At 41.8% G+C, this 20,000-nt stretch overlaps 1 protein-coding gene across 3 annotated transcripts in view; it reads right to left on the reverse strand.

Moving 5' to 3' along the window:
* The window catches only part of astn2 (astrotactin 2), a 680,356-nt gene that overhangs the window by 532,734 nt on the left and 127,622 nt on the right, over positions 1 to 20,000 (reverse strand). The gene's annotated exons all lie outside the window — the stretch shown is intronic.

The following is a 20,000-nucleotide window of genomic DNA, read 5'->3' on the forward strand; positions in this document are numbered from 1 at the left end:
TGGGTAGAACTTACAGCTCGTTCCTCAAAACTTATGTCACATTTGTGAATTGATGATGTCTCTACGTCTGAGAAAGCCGTGAGAGAGAAAAAAGACCGACCCCCTGTACTGATCTATCAGCCCTGAGCACTCCCCCCTATCAGCCCTGAGCACTCCCCCCTATCAGCCCTGAGCACTCCCCCCTATCAGCCCTGATAATTTCCCCCTATCAGCCCTTAACACTCCCCCCTATCAGCCCTGAGCATTTCCCCCTATCAGCCCTTAACCCTTAGAACCCTAAGCTGTTTTTAGGGCATTTTCACTACCTTTATTCATAAGGATTTATTCTGGTCATTGTAAGTGCCACACACATATATTATATATTGTTTTTTTCAGGAGAGTTTAGGCTATTCAGATCTGCCATCATTTCATGTATTAATACTAGCATTGATTTTATTTTGATTTTTAAAGAATTAAAATATAAAAAGTGTATTATAAAAATTCTTATATTTCGACATGTATCTCACCACTGCAAGCTCACAGCTCTACATGCATTTCATGTGTGTGTAGGGCAGACTGTCCTGAATCGGGCAATATAATTGCCATGTTGGAGGGATACTCTGGGGCTGAGCAATTTACAGAAATATTTGCTGTGTGATTTACGGAAATAAATGCCATTTTTTATTTAGTGATGAAAAATGACCTTTCTGCGCTCCATATCTGTGACACGAACTGATCTGACCTGACTTGACCCGAGGTTGCGTGTTAGCCTGCGTGCCTGTGTGTATGCAGTCATAATAATTCTCAACTCTTTACTGCATTGCCATGAACAAAGCAAAGGCAAAAAAGGTGTTTATTTGTTGAACAAATTGGGATGCAATGTGAGCCTTGAATTGGATGCCATGCAGGAATTTGCTAGGATCTCAAAACCGGAATATGAACATGCTTTGCCATAGAGAAACACATGATAGCATTGGATTATAAACATGCTTTGCCACAAGAACAGACACAAACTTGGGGTAAGTCCAGCTATATGAAGTTATTATTTTGCTGTCACTTCGTCTGTTTTATAACCCAGAAGGATGTACTTGGTATCAAATGATAGCTCTGAGTCTCCTCTTTCATCTGACATGCGTGGCATATCTATGCGATCACGGGTCCGCGAGTAATTCAAACGAGAGTAATGAGTGTGCAGCGTTGGTTTGTGTACATGACGTTATTATTTTGCAGTCACTTCGTCTGGTTTTATAAGCCAGAAGGATCGATAAACATGGTACCAATGGATAGCCCTGTGCCCCCTCTTTCATCTGATATGCTTGCCATATCGATGCGATCACGGGTTCGCGAGTAATTCAAACTAGAGTAATGTGTGTGCAGGTGAACGCAGAGAAGTATAGACTGTAAATATGATGCAATTTGATTTAATTTCATGATTTTTTTTAATTTTCATACTTGATCGTACAGACAAGTGTGTAGTCTCGTTGGAAAGCCCCACTTCTGCTCTGTCGTGCAATAAGGTTTCATCTCGCTGCGATGAACCGTTCCGGAGCAATGTAACAGAGAAGAAAGGGTGTGTTTTTTGACGCACTTTGCGTCAATCGGGTTCTAAGGGTTAACACTCCCCCCTATCAGCCCTGAGCATTTCCCCCTATCATTTCCCCCTATCAGCCATGAGCATTTCTCCCTATCAGCCCTGAGCACTCCCCCCTATCAGCCCTGAGCATTTCCCCCTATCAGCCCTGAGCACTCCCCCCTATCAGCCCTGAGCATTTCCCCCTATCAGCCCTGAGCACTCCCCCCTATCAGCCCTGAGCATTTCCCCCTATCAGCCCTGAGCATTTCTCCCTATCAGCCCTGAGCACTCCACCCTGCACTGATCTATCAGCCCTGATCACTTCCCCTGCACCCCCTAGTGTGTGCCCGAGGTCCCCAAGCTCACAGGCACACCGTCATTACATTACGGAGCTCACACCTTTAGGAAATGAGTGCTTTATGCAAGACCAACTACAAAAACACGGTTTAATCATCATCTATATCCTACTGTATGTCTGTTTACAGTCTACGCTCTCATTGGTTCAATCTGAAGAGTTATTGGGTTGCCATTCCTCCTATACAAAACAACAAGTCAAATTAATTCAGACTGCATTTCTATCAGAAAGTAAAATATGCTCTAAATGTACCGACAGCAATTATGCTAACGATCCTAGTGTCCCTGCTGTATGCTCACACACCATCACATATACTGTATGTATCAATCATATCAAATTTACAACCTGAACTCAAGCAGATCTATATAATGTAAGGAGCGGTAAGAAACGCTTAGGTGCAAGCTGTATAGAACCGTAAGGTACGCAGATCTATGCAATGCAAGGTCATGTAAGGAACAGTAAGGAACAGTAAGGTGCGAGCTACACTGTCTAATGTAAGAAACAGTAAGGAACAGTAAGGAATGCTAAGGTGTGAGCTGCACTGTATAATGTAAGGAACAGTAAGGAACAGTAAGGAACAGTAAGGTGCTAGCTGGACTGTATAATGTAAGGAACAGTAAGGAACAGTAAGGAACAGTAAGGTGCGAGCTGCACTGTATAATGTAAGGAACAGTAAGGAACAGAAAGGAATGTTAAAGTGTGAGCTGCACTTGGTGACAGGGTGACCTCTGAGATTCAGGGCCAGTGACGTCCATAAAAGGCTCTAAGTGCTTCAAAGTGGCACTTTCTTGGCAGGTGTGCACTGAGCCTGAGCCAGCTGGGGTCTCCAGTCTCGTTATATTATCTGTCGTTTTGGGCCGACGCGCTGAGAAGCTTCCTTTGTGTGTGCACCTGTCCACGCCAGTCCTACAGAGTCATCGTGCCAAAGGAGAGCTGTCAGTAAGAAGGACAGATCTGGAGCCTCGCGACTGCAACTCTGCACGTTATCACAACAACCCTCGCGACTGCAACTCTGCTGCTGCATCCACCTCCTATTCAGACCCATATATATATATATATATATATATATATATATATATTCAGACCCATATAGATATATATATATATATATATATATATATATATATATATATATATATCTATTCAGACCCATATATATATATATATATCTATTCAGACCCATATAGATATATATATATCTATTCAGACCCATATAGATATATATATATATATATATATATATATATATATATCTATTCAGACCCCATAACTCTCTCTCTCTCTCTTTCTCTGTTCTTTCATGCACTCCTCATCCTTTTTCTTTCCTCCCCTCACTGCTCCCCGAGCGCCGCTGTTGTTGCAGGCAGCTCACTGCATTGGGATTAGTGTGTGCTTCACCTCACTGTGTGTTCACTGTGTGCAGTGTGTTTCACTAATTCACGGATTGGGATAAATGCAGAGACCAAATTTCCCTCACGGGATCAAAAGAGTATATATACTTACACTTATATACTTATATAGGAATCAAAAGAGTATACATACTTATACTTATATACTTATATAGGGATCTAAAGAGTATACAGTACATATACTTATACACTTATACTTTCTGAAACGTGATGGAGTGTCGGGCAGATCCCCCTCTCTCTTCCGCCGGCCATGTCCAGGGTTGGCAGATGGACCAGCTGAACATGCTTGACACAAAAGGCCTGATGAATGGATGTTCATGTGCTTGCTTGTTGTCCACTAACCAGAAACTAAACCACGTGGCATCTGTATGCAGCCTCTCACTGTTGCATGCATCACATAGATGTTATTGCAAAAGAAGAGGCTGACGAAGGGGAGCCAATACACCCAGAGTCCATCTGGGCAGTAGAGTCCATCTGGACAGTAAAGTATGGATGTACCAGCAATGGAGGCAGAATGCAGCTGGTCACTCAGTGGCTCCTCTCCTGTCATACGCAGTGACATGTTTTGGACGCCCTCTAAAAGTGTCTGAACAGTCACCGCATGCCTTCCAAATGACCATTTGGACACGGCAGAGGTACCTGGCAGGGGTGTGGTGATGACCTCAGGGAAATATGTCCGAAAGCTGTTGGGCAGTATGGTGGTGATTTGGTGAGTGTATAACTGTGTGTGTGTGTGTGTGTGTGTGTGTAGGTGTGTGGTGGTGATTTGGTGAGTGTCATGATGTCTCTGAGTCACAGGGAAGAGGTGTAAAGCACAGGACGAGCGGTGGACACACTGGTCAAAAACACGTTATGAGCATCAGAGAGGAGCGGTGGACACACTGGTCAAAAACACGTTATGAGCATCAGAGAGGAGCGGTGGACACACTGGTCAAAAACACGTTATGAGCATCAGAGAGGAGCGGTGGACACACTGGTCAAAAACACGTTATGAGCGTCAGAGAGGAGCGGTGGACACACTGGTCAAAAACACGTTATGAGCGTCAGAGAGGAGCGGTGGACACACTGGTCAAAAACACGTTATGAGCGTCAGAGAGGAGCGGTGGACACACTGGTCAAAAACACGTTATGAGCGTCAGAGAGGAGCGGTAGACACATTCATCAAAAACACACATTATGAGCGTCAGAAAGAAAGAAGCGCTCGCTGACGGCAGTAGGTCCACTGCTACCTGCTAAGGCCAATTATCACCTGTTCCAAGTTTAAACAACCCATCTCCCTGACACCTCTGCGTGGGTGCTCACAGTCTCACTATGCCAGTAACTTAAATGATCAACTTATTAAAAGAGAAAGCTTAAATATTCTGACAAAGCAAACTTTCAGAGTGAGACATCACGCTTAGCATAAATACTTAATTCAGAACACAGTTGCCTGAACACTGAACAATTAGCACCCTGGATCTCACTGAGAGTCTGACATGCAAGGTGTCTCGGTGTAAGTGCTGCAGACATGTTGTTGTGACAGTTTGCTTAGGAGTGTGACAAGCTGGGAATAGACACTGAAAAAAACACTTTATTAGTAAAAAGATATATTTTAACCAAACACATGAAACATACTGACATCTACTCAATTATTCCATTTCCATTTTCCCATAAAACCCCAAAAAGTACCATAATTCCACTAGGATTGAATATGTAAGTGTTCTAGCACACACACACACACATACACACACACACACACACACACACACACACACACACACACACACACACACACACACACACACACACACAGCAAAGCCTGGCGCTGCAGGGCCTGTTCAACTGCAATTTATCTGATGTGCAGAACAGCAGCAAACCAATTCAAACGTACTTCTGTTCTATTTAACAAGAAAGAGAGAGAGAATCTACAAATCCACATGCACATCTACATGATCCAAATAGATCAGAATAGGACACTCCTGTGCCCTGCCGTGGTGGCCAAATCAATCTGAAGTCTAACAGACCTAACTGTGAACCTGTGTGTGTACGTGTAAGTCTAACAAACCTAACTGTGAACCTGTGTGTGTGTGTGTGTGTGTGTGTGTGTGTGTGTGTGTGTGTGTGTGTGTATGTGTAAGTCTAACAAACCTAACTGTGAACCTGTGTGTAAGTATAAGTATGAGTATAAGTATATATACTATTTTGATCCCGTGAGGGAAATTTGGTCTCTGCATTTAACCCAATCCGTGAATTAGTGAAACACAGCACACAGTGAACACACAGAGAGGTGAAGCACACACTAATCCCGGCGCAGTGAGCTGCCTGCAACAACAGCGGCACTCGGGGAGCAGTGAGGGGTTAGGTGCCTTGCTCAAGGGCACTTCAGCTGTGGCCCACTGGTCGGGGCTCGAACCGGCAACCCTCCGGTTACAAGTCCAGAGTGCTAACCAGTGTGTGTGTGTGTGTGTGTGTGTGTGTGTGTGTGTGTGTGTGTGTGTGTGTGTGTGTGTGTGTGTGTGTGTGTGTGTGTGTGTGTGTGTGTGTGTGTGTGTGTGTGTGTGTGTACGTGTGTACTGTACGTGTAAGTCTAACAAACCTAACTGTGAACCTGTGTGTGTGTGTGTGTGTGTGTGTGTGTATGTGTAAGTTTAACAAACCTAACTGTTAACCTGTGTGTGTGCGCGTGTGTGTACGTGTGTACGTGTATGTAGATAGATAGATAGATAGATACTTTATTGATCCCCAGGGGAAATTCAAGGTCTCAGCAGCATACATACAACACAAACACATTCTTTAACAGCAGAAAGAGTAATTAAAGTATATAATATAAAAACACAACTAAGCAGTAAGGACAGTAGAAGATAAGAATATGCTAAATATACTAAAATACAAATTATACTAACACTTAATACAATATATAAAAATATACTAAAATACAACTTACAAAAATACAAATTATACTAACACTTAATCTAAATCAATTCTAAAAACAGTATCCACAGTGGTGATTAATAAATCAGAGGCGCTTGCAATGACTGAGGCAGGGACTAAGCCTGTGATTCTCTGTGCATAGTAAGGTATGGTAAGGTGCTCTAAGGTGCTCTGTGTGAATGAGTGTCATGGTGGTAGTGCAATGCTGATAGTGGTCATGGTGACAGTGCAAATGAGTAAGTCAACAGTGCAACAATGCAGAAATAAAGTAAAGTCTATATATCTATATATTTAACTATTAAGAAAATGTATAAGTGTGGCCACAGTTTGCTGTGGCATGGAGGGGGGGGGGGGGGGGTATGCATATGTGCTAATGTGCTAATATAGCACGCAAACAGTGAGGCATAAAGACAGTGGTATAAGTGGCTAGTGGACAGACAGTACCAAACATGGAGGGGGTGAAGAGGCAGGCAGACTATGCAGAAAAGTCTATCTCTCCTCTTCCCTTAAGTGAGGCATTGAACAGTTCAATTGCCCTGGGGACAAATGACTTTCTCAGTCTGTCAGTTGTGCAAGGCAGTGAGCGAAGTGTATAAGATGTGTAAGTGTAAGATGTGTAAGTCTAACAAACCTAACTGTGAACCTGTTTAAATCTCTTTAAGGCAGTTTTCTTTGGCATGTACCGTTGTCAGAGAAACCAGCAAAACAGCAGAAGAGGATATGTGTGTACTGTATATGTGTGTGTTTGTATAGTGTGTGTTTGTATAGGGTGTGTGTGTGTGTGTGTGTGTATGTGTGTACGTGTGTATGTGTGAGTGTGTTTTGTTTCTTCTCTGATGGCATCTGAGTGGGCTTAATGTTTCAGGCTCAAAGGAATCAGATCAGGGCATGTAGCATCGCACGGAAGAGTTCAATAACACACAGGAACAGCAACACAGAATGCCAGATCAGGGCATGTAGCATCGCACGGAAGAGTTCAATAACACACAGGAACAGCAACAGAGAATGCCAGATCAGGGCATGTAGCATCGCACGGAAGAGTTCAATAACACACAGGAACAGCAACAGAGACCTCAACAACGACTAATAAATGAAAGAGCAAAAGATTGTTTCAATTCCCTCTCTCTCTCTGTCTCTCTCTCGCTCTATATCTCACTCACACACACACACGATCACAATGAGAACTAAAGTATCAACATGGCTTTATGGTGGCAATAAGCCTTTTTACATTTTCAGAGACAAATATGACTTCTCGTCTAATAACACCTATATTTACACCCATATTTCACTTGAAAATATATACGTATTAAGGGTAGAGCTTAGCTCTTTTGGCTGCTTTTAAAAAGTAAAAAATCCAGTCTTCCCAAAAGCAGCAGATTCCACTCATGCACTCTGCAGGTGGCGGGGGGACCTTGTGTACAGACACTCCATGTTCGGCCATTCCAGACCTCCCCACCATCTGTGGAGGCAGAGTTCCGTGTCCATGGCAACGACCCGAGGACAGGTCATTCCCAGACCTGCAGGAGGACTGATGGACTGGAACAGAGGAATGCCAAGATGCCAGAGATTGTCCCGCCCCAGAGGAACACAAACGGAGTGACACTTTAAATGATAAATGAGCTGAGGGAGAGCCCTTCAGTGATTTGAGATGCTTTTATTTCCAAAGGGGCTACAGGATGCTTGCAAAACATGTCCTTACATATCACCATAAACTTATACTGTGATACACTGTGATATGGTGCTAATCAAGGTGAAGTCTTTGTTTAAAATTCCATTACATTAATTCCTGTCAAAATCACCAAAGTTCTCCCAAACATTCCTTTAGTGGTCGGCCCTGTGCGTCAGCTCTGGGAAGTTGCATTTGACTGTTGAACTCAAATATCATCAACCTTTTGCCAAGATCAAGGAATAGCAGGATAATGCAGGAATAGCACAGGAATAGCACAGGATAATGCAGGATAATGTAGGATAACACAGGATAATGTAGGAATAGCACAGGATAATGCAGGAATAGCACAGGATAATGTAGGATAGCACAGGATAATGCAGGAATAGCACAGGAATAGCACATGATAATGTAGGGTAGCATATTTATAACCAACACATATTATCTACAACTCTGCAAACGCAAAACATAGGTGATAATTTTACTTTCCTAAGCAGCCTGCTGAATGAGAGACAGGGAGGGAAAGAGAGAACACTTTTATGCTTCACACCTAAATTGTGCTAATTTATTTTTAAACCTACGTATTGAAACTCTGCTCTGGGGATTGCTGATTGCATCAATTTGAGCACACAAAGCTCTACAAACATTTCAATAGAACAGAGCGAGTGGCAAGCTTGGCGTTCAACTAAAGGATTGGCCAAGGCATTGTGTGTGTGTGTGTGCGTGTGTGGCCAAGGCATTGTGTGTGTGTGTGTGGCCAAGACATTGGGTAATGTGAGAAAGCTCAAGGGTGCTTGTGAGGTGAGGAGTGGCAGAGTGAGTTGGCCAAACACAGTGCAAAAGTAGGTTAACACCAGGCAAACTATTCAATTTGTCTTTTTTATTAAAAGAATACGCTCTTTTCTGACAGATAAGTTACCCTTCATATGAACATGCCCGGTATTTCCACCACTTCAACGATGGTTAAGGACCTGTCTCTCCCGTATTGAGCAGCAGAGACTTCATGTACTTATTTCCTATTTTATATAGTTATTGTGTGCTTATGTCCTATTTTATATACTTATTGTGTGCTTATGTCCTATTTTATATACTTATTGTGTACTTATTTCCTATTTTATATACTTATTGTGTGCTTATGTCCTATTTTATATACTTATTGTGTGCTTATTTCCTATTTTATATACTTATTGTGTACTTATTTCCTATTGTATATACTTATTGTGTGCTTATGTCCTATTTTATATACTTATTGTGTGCTTATGTCCTATTTTATATACTTATTGTGTGCTTATTTCTTAACATTCGAACAAGCACGGCTGTTTTTTTTTCTTTTAGTTTTGCACATGCCTTTTTATGCCACCAACCCTGCCAGCTGTTTAAGGCCCCTTTTGTTGTCGCCACCTTTTATGAGTCACTGGTTTGTTAGTTTCTGTTTTCAAAACAAAAAGGTCACTTTTGTTTTTACTCCCCTCAGCTGAGGCGGGTATCTCGTGGTGCCAAGTGTGGTGCAGCTGGTTGAAAAGCAAACAGCTGCAGTGCCAGCCTGCGTCAACATGCCCACCCTGCCCACCCCCAACACCCCTAGCATCCCCTGCCCCCCCCCCCCCCAAAACCCCTAGCATCCCCTGCCCAACACATGCCCACCCCAACACCCCTAGCATCCCCTGCCCAACACATGCGCAGTCACATCCCTGCCCAGACCTCTCGTCTGGGATAACGTCACAACCATTGCAGGCTACAGCATGTGTAGCTCTTAGCATACCTTATTGTATAGGTTTTAGCGTACCCCACTGCATAGCGTTTAGCGTACCTCATTGTATAGCTTTTAGCGTACCCCATTGTAGTTTTTAGCGTACCACATTGTATAGCTTTTAGCGTACCTCATTGTATAGCTTTTAGCGTACCTCATTGCATAGCTTTTAGCGTACCTCATTGCATAGCTTTTAGCGTACCCCATTAGCGTACCTCATTGTATAGCTTTTAGCGTACCCCATTAGCGTAACTCATTGTATAGCTTTTAGCGTACCCCATTGTATAGCTTTTAGCGTACCCCACTGTATAGCTTTTAACATACCCATTGCTAGTCCTGCTAAGTCAACAGCAGGCAAACACACCCATGCCAGAGTCAGTGTTTCCCGTACATTTGCTTATTTGCGGCGGCCCACCACAATATCAACATTGACCACCACACAATGATTTTTCCATGTTGTACTAAATTGTACTTAAATCTGGTTAGCATCATAGCCACAAGAGTTTCCACTAGAAAAAAACGGTGCCGGACATTTTGATGATATGCCGGTCAAAAATCCTATTATCGCTTCTTAATTAGTCATGTTGAGGAAAACTGGAGACCGGCTTTGTAGCTTAAAGAATGACATCATCAGGCCGTATAGAATGCAACATGTTCATTAGCCTAACTTAAACATGCTTAACAAGATCTAGCCAGTAGCCTATCTATGTGTTTATGGACAGCAAGATCCGCTTTGTTGTTTTAAATGGGCTACGTTGTTTGTTGTTGCTACCCACTTTATAGTGGTTCAACTGTTTCACTTGCGCAGATATGCACACACAAGAATGAGCGCTCACACCACTACCCCCTAATGCTATGCCTCTTTATTTGATAACAATAAATTAAGAAATATTTCCTATTCTGGGAAATGTTTATAGCTTATTATAGTGGATGGAATCCACTATCTTGAAATCTCCTGGCTTCTTCTTCTTCTTCTAATTATTATAGCCTTTTTTTCTTTTTACCTTTTCAAGAATTAATGCGACTCTAACCGCTTAACGTACAGACATGTTGAAATAACCGTTTTGTAGGTCTGGAGTTGGACAAGAGAGTTACTTTTTCAGATTTTCTTAAAAGTTTATACTTTTTGAGAAATAGGGGATTAAAAATGACAAAAAGCTAAATTTCCCCCCATAGACTTGTATGGCTGTGATGTCATAATGGCCTAAAGCCATGCCTAAAGCCAGCTGCGCTTGTTAAGCTCCCAGAGAATTTCCCGGGCTAATTAGAACACTGGCACAGGTGTCACCCATAGACTGTATATATAGAACTGGACAGTGTGGTTGCATTCAGCAGTGTTCTATGGAATTGAAGCCGCCGAGGCGACGCCATCTTGGAAAATTTGCAACCAATTTGAAGTGCGGCTGCGCAGCAAAAGTTGAAGCATGCGCAGTGAAGAGGAGCCGCGGTCAGGCACGCCCACTCAGTTGCCACTCAGCGAGTTAAACACGCCCCTTGTCAAGTGAAACCCGCCCCCTTCTCCTTTCCACAACGCAGGTCGACTCGGCGCCGAAGGCTAGCACTAGCTGGCTGGATGAATTTTGCGGCTGTGAGTTAGCTAAACAGTACAAACAACAATCGGTTTGTTCTTGTCTGGTAAGTGTTGCGTATCAACTGAAAAGTTTTTTTTTGTCTATTGTTGTTCTTAAATACATCTAAGAGAGCTTATTATGTTGATTATAGACTGACAGTTTAGTATGGTGAATACTAATGAGCTAACAACAGAAATACGGACAGCGAATTACATGCTAACGTTAGCAGCTACATTAACGTTACCGTCAACGGGAGGCTAAGTTAGTCGTTGAAGTGAAGATTAGGACACAGCTCCCGTAACAGTCGATGCATGATATACTTGGTTTTATTAGTTGTTGCTGTTTTCAAATATCTCAATCTTAATGTCCCAGATAGCAAAGGAGCGTTGAGGGGCGTTGAATCCACGTTTGTTTGAAGCGGCGGAGGTTGATTCAACGTGGATTCAACGCCCCTGTGCTATCAGGGGTATGCCATCTCAACATGGAGTAACCATTGACTGTACATGGGTATTAATAACACTAGACAGTCAGTACAGTATATGATGTGATAAAGCAACGGTATGATGTGATAAAGCAACGCAAGTTAACGTAATGTGAAGCATGAACCTCATCAACCCGTCATGTTAATGTAACTACTAGCCAGTTTGCCAGCGTTGCATTTTTTCTAACGTTAACGACAGACACCTCTGTTAGAGCTACTTCTGTGATGGTAGGTCGGTAGCATAGACTGTAAAAAATAGATCGGTAGGTCGGTAGTTGTAGACCGCATAAGTGAATGATCGATAAATGAAACGCCTGCATTAAACACTACGCCAAGAACCAGTCACTTACCAGGGATATCGGTGAACATTTGAGAAAGACCTTAGTTTGTCATCGAAGTTAACGTCCATGATCAGTCATACTGATAACGTTATTTTTCAAGCTGACGCAAGTTAATAACATTCCCACCGCATATTTAAATGTGTAGTTAACATTAGGTAGGCTGTGAAGTTTATTGCACACATATATTCAATTAATTGGTATTACTAGTGATGTTGAGTGCCTGATTAGATGCTTTGTAATGTAAAATTGTCTGACTAACTTTATTGTAACTTTCCTTTTTGCAGATAAGATGGCTGAATGTACTGGAGGTGGCGGCAAGGTGGTCTCCATGGTCTACATTAGTCTGCAAGCAAGGGAATGCCTACGTGAAGTGGTTTGGCTGGGGTCGTCTGAGGTGGCATGTCCTCCCCCTTTCTCCAAGTCCCCTGACATCCATCTCCCTGACATCATCACCCACCGTCACTGGATCAACCTCAAGCCCCTTATACATGGGACATGGCACAGCACCACTACGTTCTGAAAACACATGACTTTCAATAACTTGCGTGGCACCAAGAAAGGTCTGCCGCTGCTCTGAACCTTCTGTTAATGTGACATCATTCATACTTGAGGCTGTACACATCCCTTTGTTTCTATTTTCTTTATTGATGTCACCCAAACTTCAACTTTCTGTATGCCCCTGAACTCACACAAATTGTAAATTGCAATGCGCCATTTAACCAGTGGTTTAGTCTAGTTAGTTAGTTGTAGTGGTGGGTATACTGTGAGCAACCCCAAATGTTATTAAATACGTATCCTTGCCTATTTTAAATGGGTATACTGAGATGATGATTCTTTTTAAATGGGTTTACTGTGTAGTCCTGTGTATCACGTAGACTATACCATACCACGGTCATTTAACTGCCTTGGTATTTAAGTCCGAGGCCATTGCTTAGTATTTAACTGTAGCCTACACAAAGATGTAGACATTACAAGAATATTTATATCATAATAATTATTGGTTGATACTAAATCAATCAGCCAAAGAGGACACATCGTAACTCCTCTCCTAGTTACTCTCCATTGGCTCCCTACAGTAGCCAGAATTAAATTTAAATCTCTCACTTTGGCCTATAGGACACTGACTGGATCTGCTCCTTGTTATTTGAATTCAATGATCAAGATACATCCCCAACCGCCCACTGTGGTCTTCTGATGAGCGTCTGTTGTGTCGACCAGTCTTAAACGCTAGGTCAAATTCAAGACTCTATTTTTCCTCAGTGGTTCCATGTTGGTGGAATGAGTTGCCCAGTGCTCTTCGTTCTTGTGATAGTTTTTGGTCTTTTAAGCACTTATACATTATGGTTTGTATGCATTATGGTTTGTATCGGTAGGTCGGTAGTTGTAGACCGCATAAGTGAATGATCGATAAATGAAACGCCTGCATTAAACACTACGCCAAGAACCAGTCACTTACCAGGGATATCGGTGAACATTTGAGAAAGACCTTAGTTTGTCATCGAAGTTAACGTCCATGATCAGTCATACTGATAACGTTATTTTTCAAGCTGACGCAAGTTAATAACATTCCCACCGCATATTTAAATGTGTAGTTAACATTAGGTAGGCTGTGAAGTTTATTGCACACATATATTCAATTAATTGGTATTACTAGTGATGTTGAGTGCCTGATTAGATGCTTTGTAATGTAAAATTGTCTGACTAACTTTATTGTAACTTTCCTTTTTGCAGATAAGATGGCTGAATGTACTGGAGGTGGCGGCAAGGTGGTCTCCATGGTCTACATTAGTCTGCAAGCAAGGGAATGCCTACGTGAAGTGGTTTGGCTGGGGTCGTCTGAGGTGGCATGTCCTCCCCCTTTCTCCAAGTCCCCTGACATCCATCTCCCTGACATCATCACCCACCGTCACTGGATCAACCTGAAGCCCCTTATACATGGGACATGGCACAGCACCACTACGTTCTGAAAACACATGACTTTCAATAACTTGCGTGGCACCAAGAAAGATCTGCCGCTGCTCTGAACCTTCTGTTAATGTGACATCATTCATACTTGAGGCTGTACACATCCCTTTGTTTCTATTTTCTTTATTGATGTCACCCAAACTTCAACTTTCTGTATGCCCCTGAACTCACACAAATTGTAAATTGCAATGCGCCATTTAACCAGTGGTTTAGTCTAGTTAGTTAGTTGTAGTGGTGGGTATACTGTGAGCAACCCCAAATGTTATTAAATACGTATCCTTGCCTATTTTAAATGGGTATACTGAGATGATGATTCTTTTTAAATGGGTTTACTGTGTAGTCCTGTGTATCACGTAGACTATACCATACCACGGTCATTTAACTGCCTTGGTATTTAAGTCCGAGGCCATTGCTTAGTATTTAACTGTAGCCTACACAAAGATGTAGACATTACAAGAATATTAATATCATAATAATTATTGGTTGATACTAAATCAATCAGCCAAAGAGGACACATCGTAACTCCTCTCCTAGTTACTCTCCATTGGCTCCCTACAGTAGCCAGAATTAAATGTAAATCTCTCACTTTGGCCTATAGGACACTGACTGGATCTGCTCCTTGTTATTTGAATTCAATGATCAAGATACATCCCCAACCGCCCACTGTGGTCTTCTGATGAGCGTCTGTTGTGTCGACCAGTCTTAAACGCTAGGTCAAATTCAAGACTCTATTTTTCCTCAGTGGTTCCATGTTGGTGGAATGAGTTGCCCAGTGCTCTTCGTTCTTGTGATAGTTTTTGGTCTTTTAAGCACTTATACATTATGGTTTGTATGCAGTAGTACTGTTTTATTTTCATTATAGGCTGTTGATTAATTTGACATTGTTTATTATTGATATTCTCCTTAATGTACCATGTTTTTGTTATTATATTATTGATTGAATGGGCATTATAATTTATTATTGCTTTCCCCCCTCATTTTCATTGTTTATTTCATTAGGCTATTGATTGATCCCTGTTTTAAGTATTATATTGTTTTGTATTTGTTAAGGGTAACCATAACCATCATCATAATGTGGTATTTTCTTATGCACTTGAAACAAAGAATAAAATTGTTTCTTTAAACGTAGTACCACTTTAAACACATCACACACTGAACAGCAAAGTAGCTTCCTGATTATGTGTAAAATGTTTACAGAGTATCCTGATGTAACGTTAGTAGATCCATGTTCTCATATTTTTACAGCTGACATGAGGGCTGCAGTATTACATTTTTGATTTATAATGGAGCACCCTCTCTGGTGAAAGACTAGCAAGCATGTGGTAGAGGCATACGATTACAGACATATTGAGAGAGCCTATCAATGAGTTGTCACAGTTTTCAATTTAGACGTATTATTTTGAAATGATGTACGTCTACGGGAGGATTTACACATCACTGGCAAGACCTGATCAAATCATAACAATGCAAAATGCTTCTCCAGCAGTGCAATCGCAGGTAACAACGATACCTTAACGCATTTTCAGATACCGCTGTTCTGAGCATACTAAGCAAATTGGCCATTTGTAACTTTGAATCCCTCCTCACGTTAAGCTATGGTCCAATAATGTGTTCACTAAAACAGAAGTAACGTTATTTGTCGGGCTGATACATAAATGGGCATACCGAGGTTGTCGACCTAGCAGGCTAGGTGGCGTTTATTGCCATTCGCAAAACTAAGCAAGAGTTAACGTTAATGAAACTTAACATCGCCTTCTCCAGTGACAAAGTGTATTCAAATGAAGTTGCAACGATGATGGCGGCAATCACTGGTTACGTTATACCATTTGAAATGAGTAGGACTGTAAATGATGGTGACTATGGCTAACGTCACTTCGGATCAATATAGCAAGCAGAGCCCTTTTACTTTACCTATCAACTGGCTAACGCTAGCATGATGTAGCATGCTATGAGCTAATATACTTAGCATCTACGAAAGAACAGCACATATATTTTTTCACAAAGAATCGGTCACAACTAACAACGATGTCTCTTACAAACAACTACACAATGTATGACTATCAATATGTATTTAGTCAGACTGTGATAAGATATAGCCTAATGATAATAACAGCAACACTTCTTTAGGTTAGATTATGTGTCGAAATCAGGTGTCGTTAAAATAAGTGAGCGATGACGTGGTAGTGTCTGCAGCCTAGACGGTAAAACATAATGGACAAAGCGTCGTGTCTGCAGCCAGCCAGCTGTCAATCATAGGTGTAAACACGCCCTTTTTAGATTTGTTAATATAACATTAAAAACAATTATTTCAGCGAGAAAAGAAAAATTGTGTGTATTGAAGCATCTTAAACACAATTTTTTCGAATAAAAAGTTGTAGATACAAAAATAGTTTTAGGTGAGAAAAGTGACACGGAAAGTTGGCTACTTGGCCATTGAAATACATGGGGATGGGCGGAGTTACACATTGTACTGCAACCAGCCACCAGGGGGCTCTGGACTAGCGCTCGCATCACTCTTAACAGACGGCACACTGTCCAGTTCTATATATACAGTCTATGGTGTCACCTGTGAATTCAACGGTCTCAGCTTCTAATGTAGGGTTTCTCAACGGGGGCGGTACCGCCCCCTGGGGGGCGTTCGTACAACCTAGGGGGGCGCTGGGAACGTGAGAGTTTTTTATTTTATTTTTTTTATTTTAAACTTTCATGGTCTTCACATATTTTTGGTGAAAAAATAGGCTACCTGAAATAAATAGGCTATTTTCATTCATGGGTTTCTAACCCCTCTACCGTCCCAGCTACATTTTACTGTTTATCTATGCTCAGTGGTCATACAGTGCAGTTCGGGCCTGCACACGCCCGGACTCATGTCCCCCAGCCCCAGCTATCGTCATCTCTATAGTAACGCCGATAAACATAACCCAAGTTTGCGGCTTAACAGTTTAATAACCAATAAAAATGTACACAATTCACTGTGACGTCTTCATCTTTAATAAAACAACACAAACGAACATGGCGGATAGCAAGAAAAAGTGCCGACAGTACAATGCAAATTACATAAATTTTTACATTTTTTTTTTTTTACCCAACCAGTCTCCTATTGCTTCTAACAGTGGGCTAAATCTGCTTAATAATAAAATAGGCTCATAGGGACATTTTCTTCTAATTTTTAATTCCAGAAGAAACCAAAACAGCACAAAAATGGGCTCGTTTTTTTATTTAAGCAATATTGCATGAGTGTGAGTGGCCTATAGCCTACCCAGGGGTGTAGTTTTTTTTTTTTAATTGTGTGTGTGTGTGGGGTGGGGGGGGGGGGCGCCAGAGGATCAAAGTAAGGTCAGGGGGGCGTTTGCTCAAAAAAGGTTGAGAACCACTGTTCTAATGCATACAATCTGGGGCTCCCTAAAACTACACATCCCGTAATGAACTTGTGCGCATGCGCAGTAGCGTTCTCCTTGCCGCTGATTCCTACCGATTCTACAGGCACTGCTGCTGTCAAGCATCCTCTTGAAGAAAGTTTACGTTCTTGTTGTCTGGTTCGTCCAACAAACGACGACGAAACGGACGTTTTCCTACCACACCCAATGTAAGTTAAATATTTGTGTTTTGTATTTGAATGGAGTGTGTGAAGTCTGTTTAAAACGACTCGGCTAATCAAGTAAGCAAACTGGCGTTAGCTTCAAACTTGTAGCTTAGCAACATAGTACGTTCATGTTTCTAGGTTTGCGGTTGTGTGCAGTGGAGGCGGTAGCAGCTAGCTAAGCACTCAAATTGCCAGCTGACGAGGGAAATGGCAAACAATCACTGGCTGAAACTTGGCCTTCGTTTTGAACTACGTTTGTATGAGTGGCTCAATGAGTTAAATCTCCAGTTACAAGGCTAAGACAAGCACCTACCTCACCTAGCAGATCTAAGATTACTGCATTCAGGTATGGGACAGGCGCCTCGATAGCGACAGTATTATGCCTTTGAGAATTTGAGTGAAATCGCTGAAACGTCTGATTTAGAGCGATGAGGGACAGGTGGGGTTTAAAAATGCCTCCTTGATCTAAGTGGGGAATGAAAGAAAAAGTTTGAGAACCACTGGCGTAAAATAACTTGATTGTAGGCTTAGCTGTTAGTTTGTTGCTCAGTTGAACATATTTATCTAACAGCTGCCCCCCCCTTCTATTTCTGTTAGGTGCCGCTTCACTCTGCCACTGAAGGATCAGGCTGACTGCAACTGCTATGGATGGCAGGAAAACACAGTACACACAAATTTCTAGATGAAGAGTGAATAAATGCACTTGCTTAACTGATAACAAGTTGTCAATGGTTATTTATGCAAGCTTGTGTAGCCTAAACAAGACATACCTAGGCCTAGCCAAATTTATCCTGGCTGTAGATAAAGCAGGATATGAATTTCCCAATATTTTGCCAGATTAGGCTAATAGTGGTTTACTGAGGTTTAATATCAATTGAAATACCACTGAAATCACGTTGATCTTTAGTTTGGTTGTAATTTCAACATTGTTTCAATATTCATTTTAGTGGAAATACCATTGAAATCCCATTGATCTGTAGTTAGAATTTCAACGCTGCTTTAATATTAATGAAGGGTGCAAAAGTGATATAGAATAAATGCGGCAGTGCGACGTTGATTCAATTATTTTAACGTTGACAAAGTAATTGTTAGCTGGCTGCAGAATGAGCAGTCATCAACACCAACTGAAAGCCCCGTTTTGCAGGTACAGTAGTCTTGCATTGCATACTCTGAATTACATTTTCCAAAGGCCAGCTTTCATGCTTGTGTCACAACTTCAGAACGGCTTGACGCACATGCTTCACATTTGGTGAACATTTTTTATGGATTGTATGGAATGATTAAGTCAAATGTCAAGGCCAAACCCACCTTGAGTGTGATATCTCAAGAATGCCTGACGCACAAGGTTTTTTGGTACAAGGCTTTGTATGAACTCAAAGATTAAGTGATTCAATGTTTTTTTTTTCAGGAATCTCCCCACCAACATTAACCCAGCAGCTTTCCATCCACTATTGTAATTCCTCTGGCATTACATTCTAGTTTTTCTTTTGGTCCGCGGTTCAATGATACCATTTGATTGTGCCGCAAATTATCCTCGGACCAGCAATCTCCTCGTCGAGGAGGCCCTAACCCCGCAGATCATAGACAGAGAAAGCATAGGTCTACTGTATGCTTTGGGTACAGAACACAGTTGCATGTCTAGTGTACCATGGGTGTGTAGGCTACTGTCTACACGAAGAATGACAGTCTTGGTGCGGCCGCACCCCCCTCAACTCCACTTCCAACGTCACTGATTCCGACAGATACGCCCGACACTTTTTTATCTGGTGGTGGAGCTGACCGGACATCTGAGGCTTCAGACGTTACTAATTTATCATCATCCATCGCGTCTGGCCTCTGAAAAAACTTTTAAGGCTAGTCTGTCTGGACCTGGCCATGTTTGAACCGTCTTACTCATTTGTTCGTTGTTTAACATTTTAAATGTTTTAAGCGTGCGCTTCCTATTTGAAATGCAGTATAGGCTATGCGTGTTGTTTAATAACTTCCAAACGGTAGAGCCTGTTCATTTAAAAACATAGCCAGAGGACGTATTCTTGCTTTAGTATAGGCCTACATTTTAGGCTTATTCTCAAATTCAGATTGCGTTAGGGGGACGGGATTATTAGCCAATTTCAATCGGACAATTTGACCGGAGAGATTTAATTTTGTCGGACATTTCATTTTTTTTCCGGCCAATGTCCAAACCCTGATAACCATCTTTGTTAACCACCAATTTGTTAAAAACTGTTGCATTCAAGTTAATTCTGCAAACCTACCACCACAAATAGAATTCAATTCTGTGGGAAACACTGAGAGTGAAGTGTGTAGTTTAGGCCAACTCAGTGCTGGTGTGGGTATCATCTCTGCTATGTTTGTCATAATGGAATGACATGTCACCATCTCATCCACCTCATCCAAAGTCAAGAGTAAAATTGGGT

This window comes from Alosa pseudoharengus, unplaced genomic scaffold (assembly GCF_046254945.1).
Source record: "Alosa pseudoharengus isolate Yale_2024_CS ecotype anadromous, Long Island Sound unplaced genomic scaffold, YU_APseudo_1.1 YU_APseudo_1.1_scf_14, whole genome shotgun sequence".
Taxonomy (NCBI): domain Eukaryota; kingdom Metazoa; phylum Chordata; class Actinopteri; order Clupeiformes; family Clupeidae; genus Alosa; species Alosa pseudoharengus.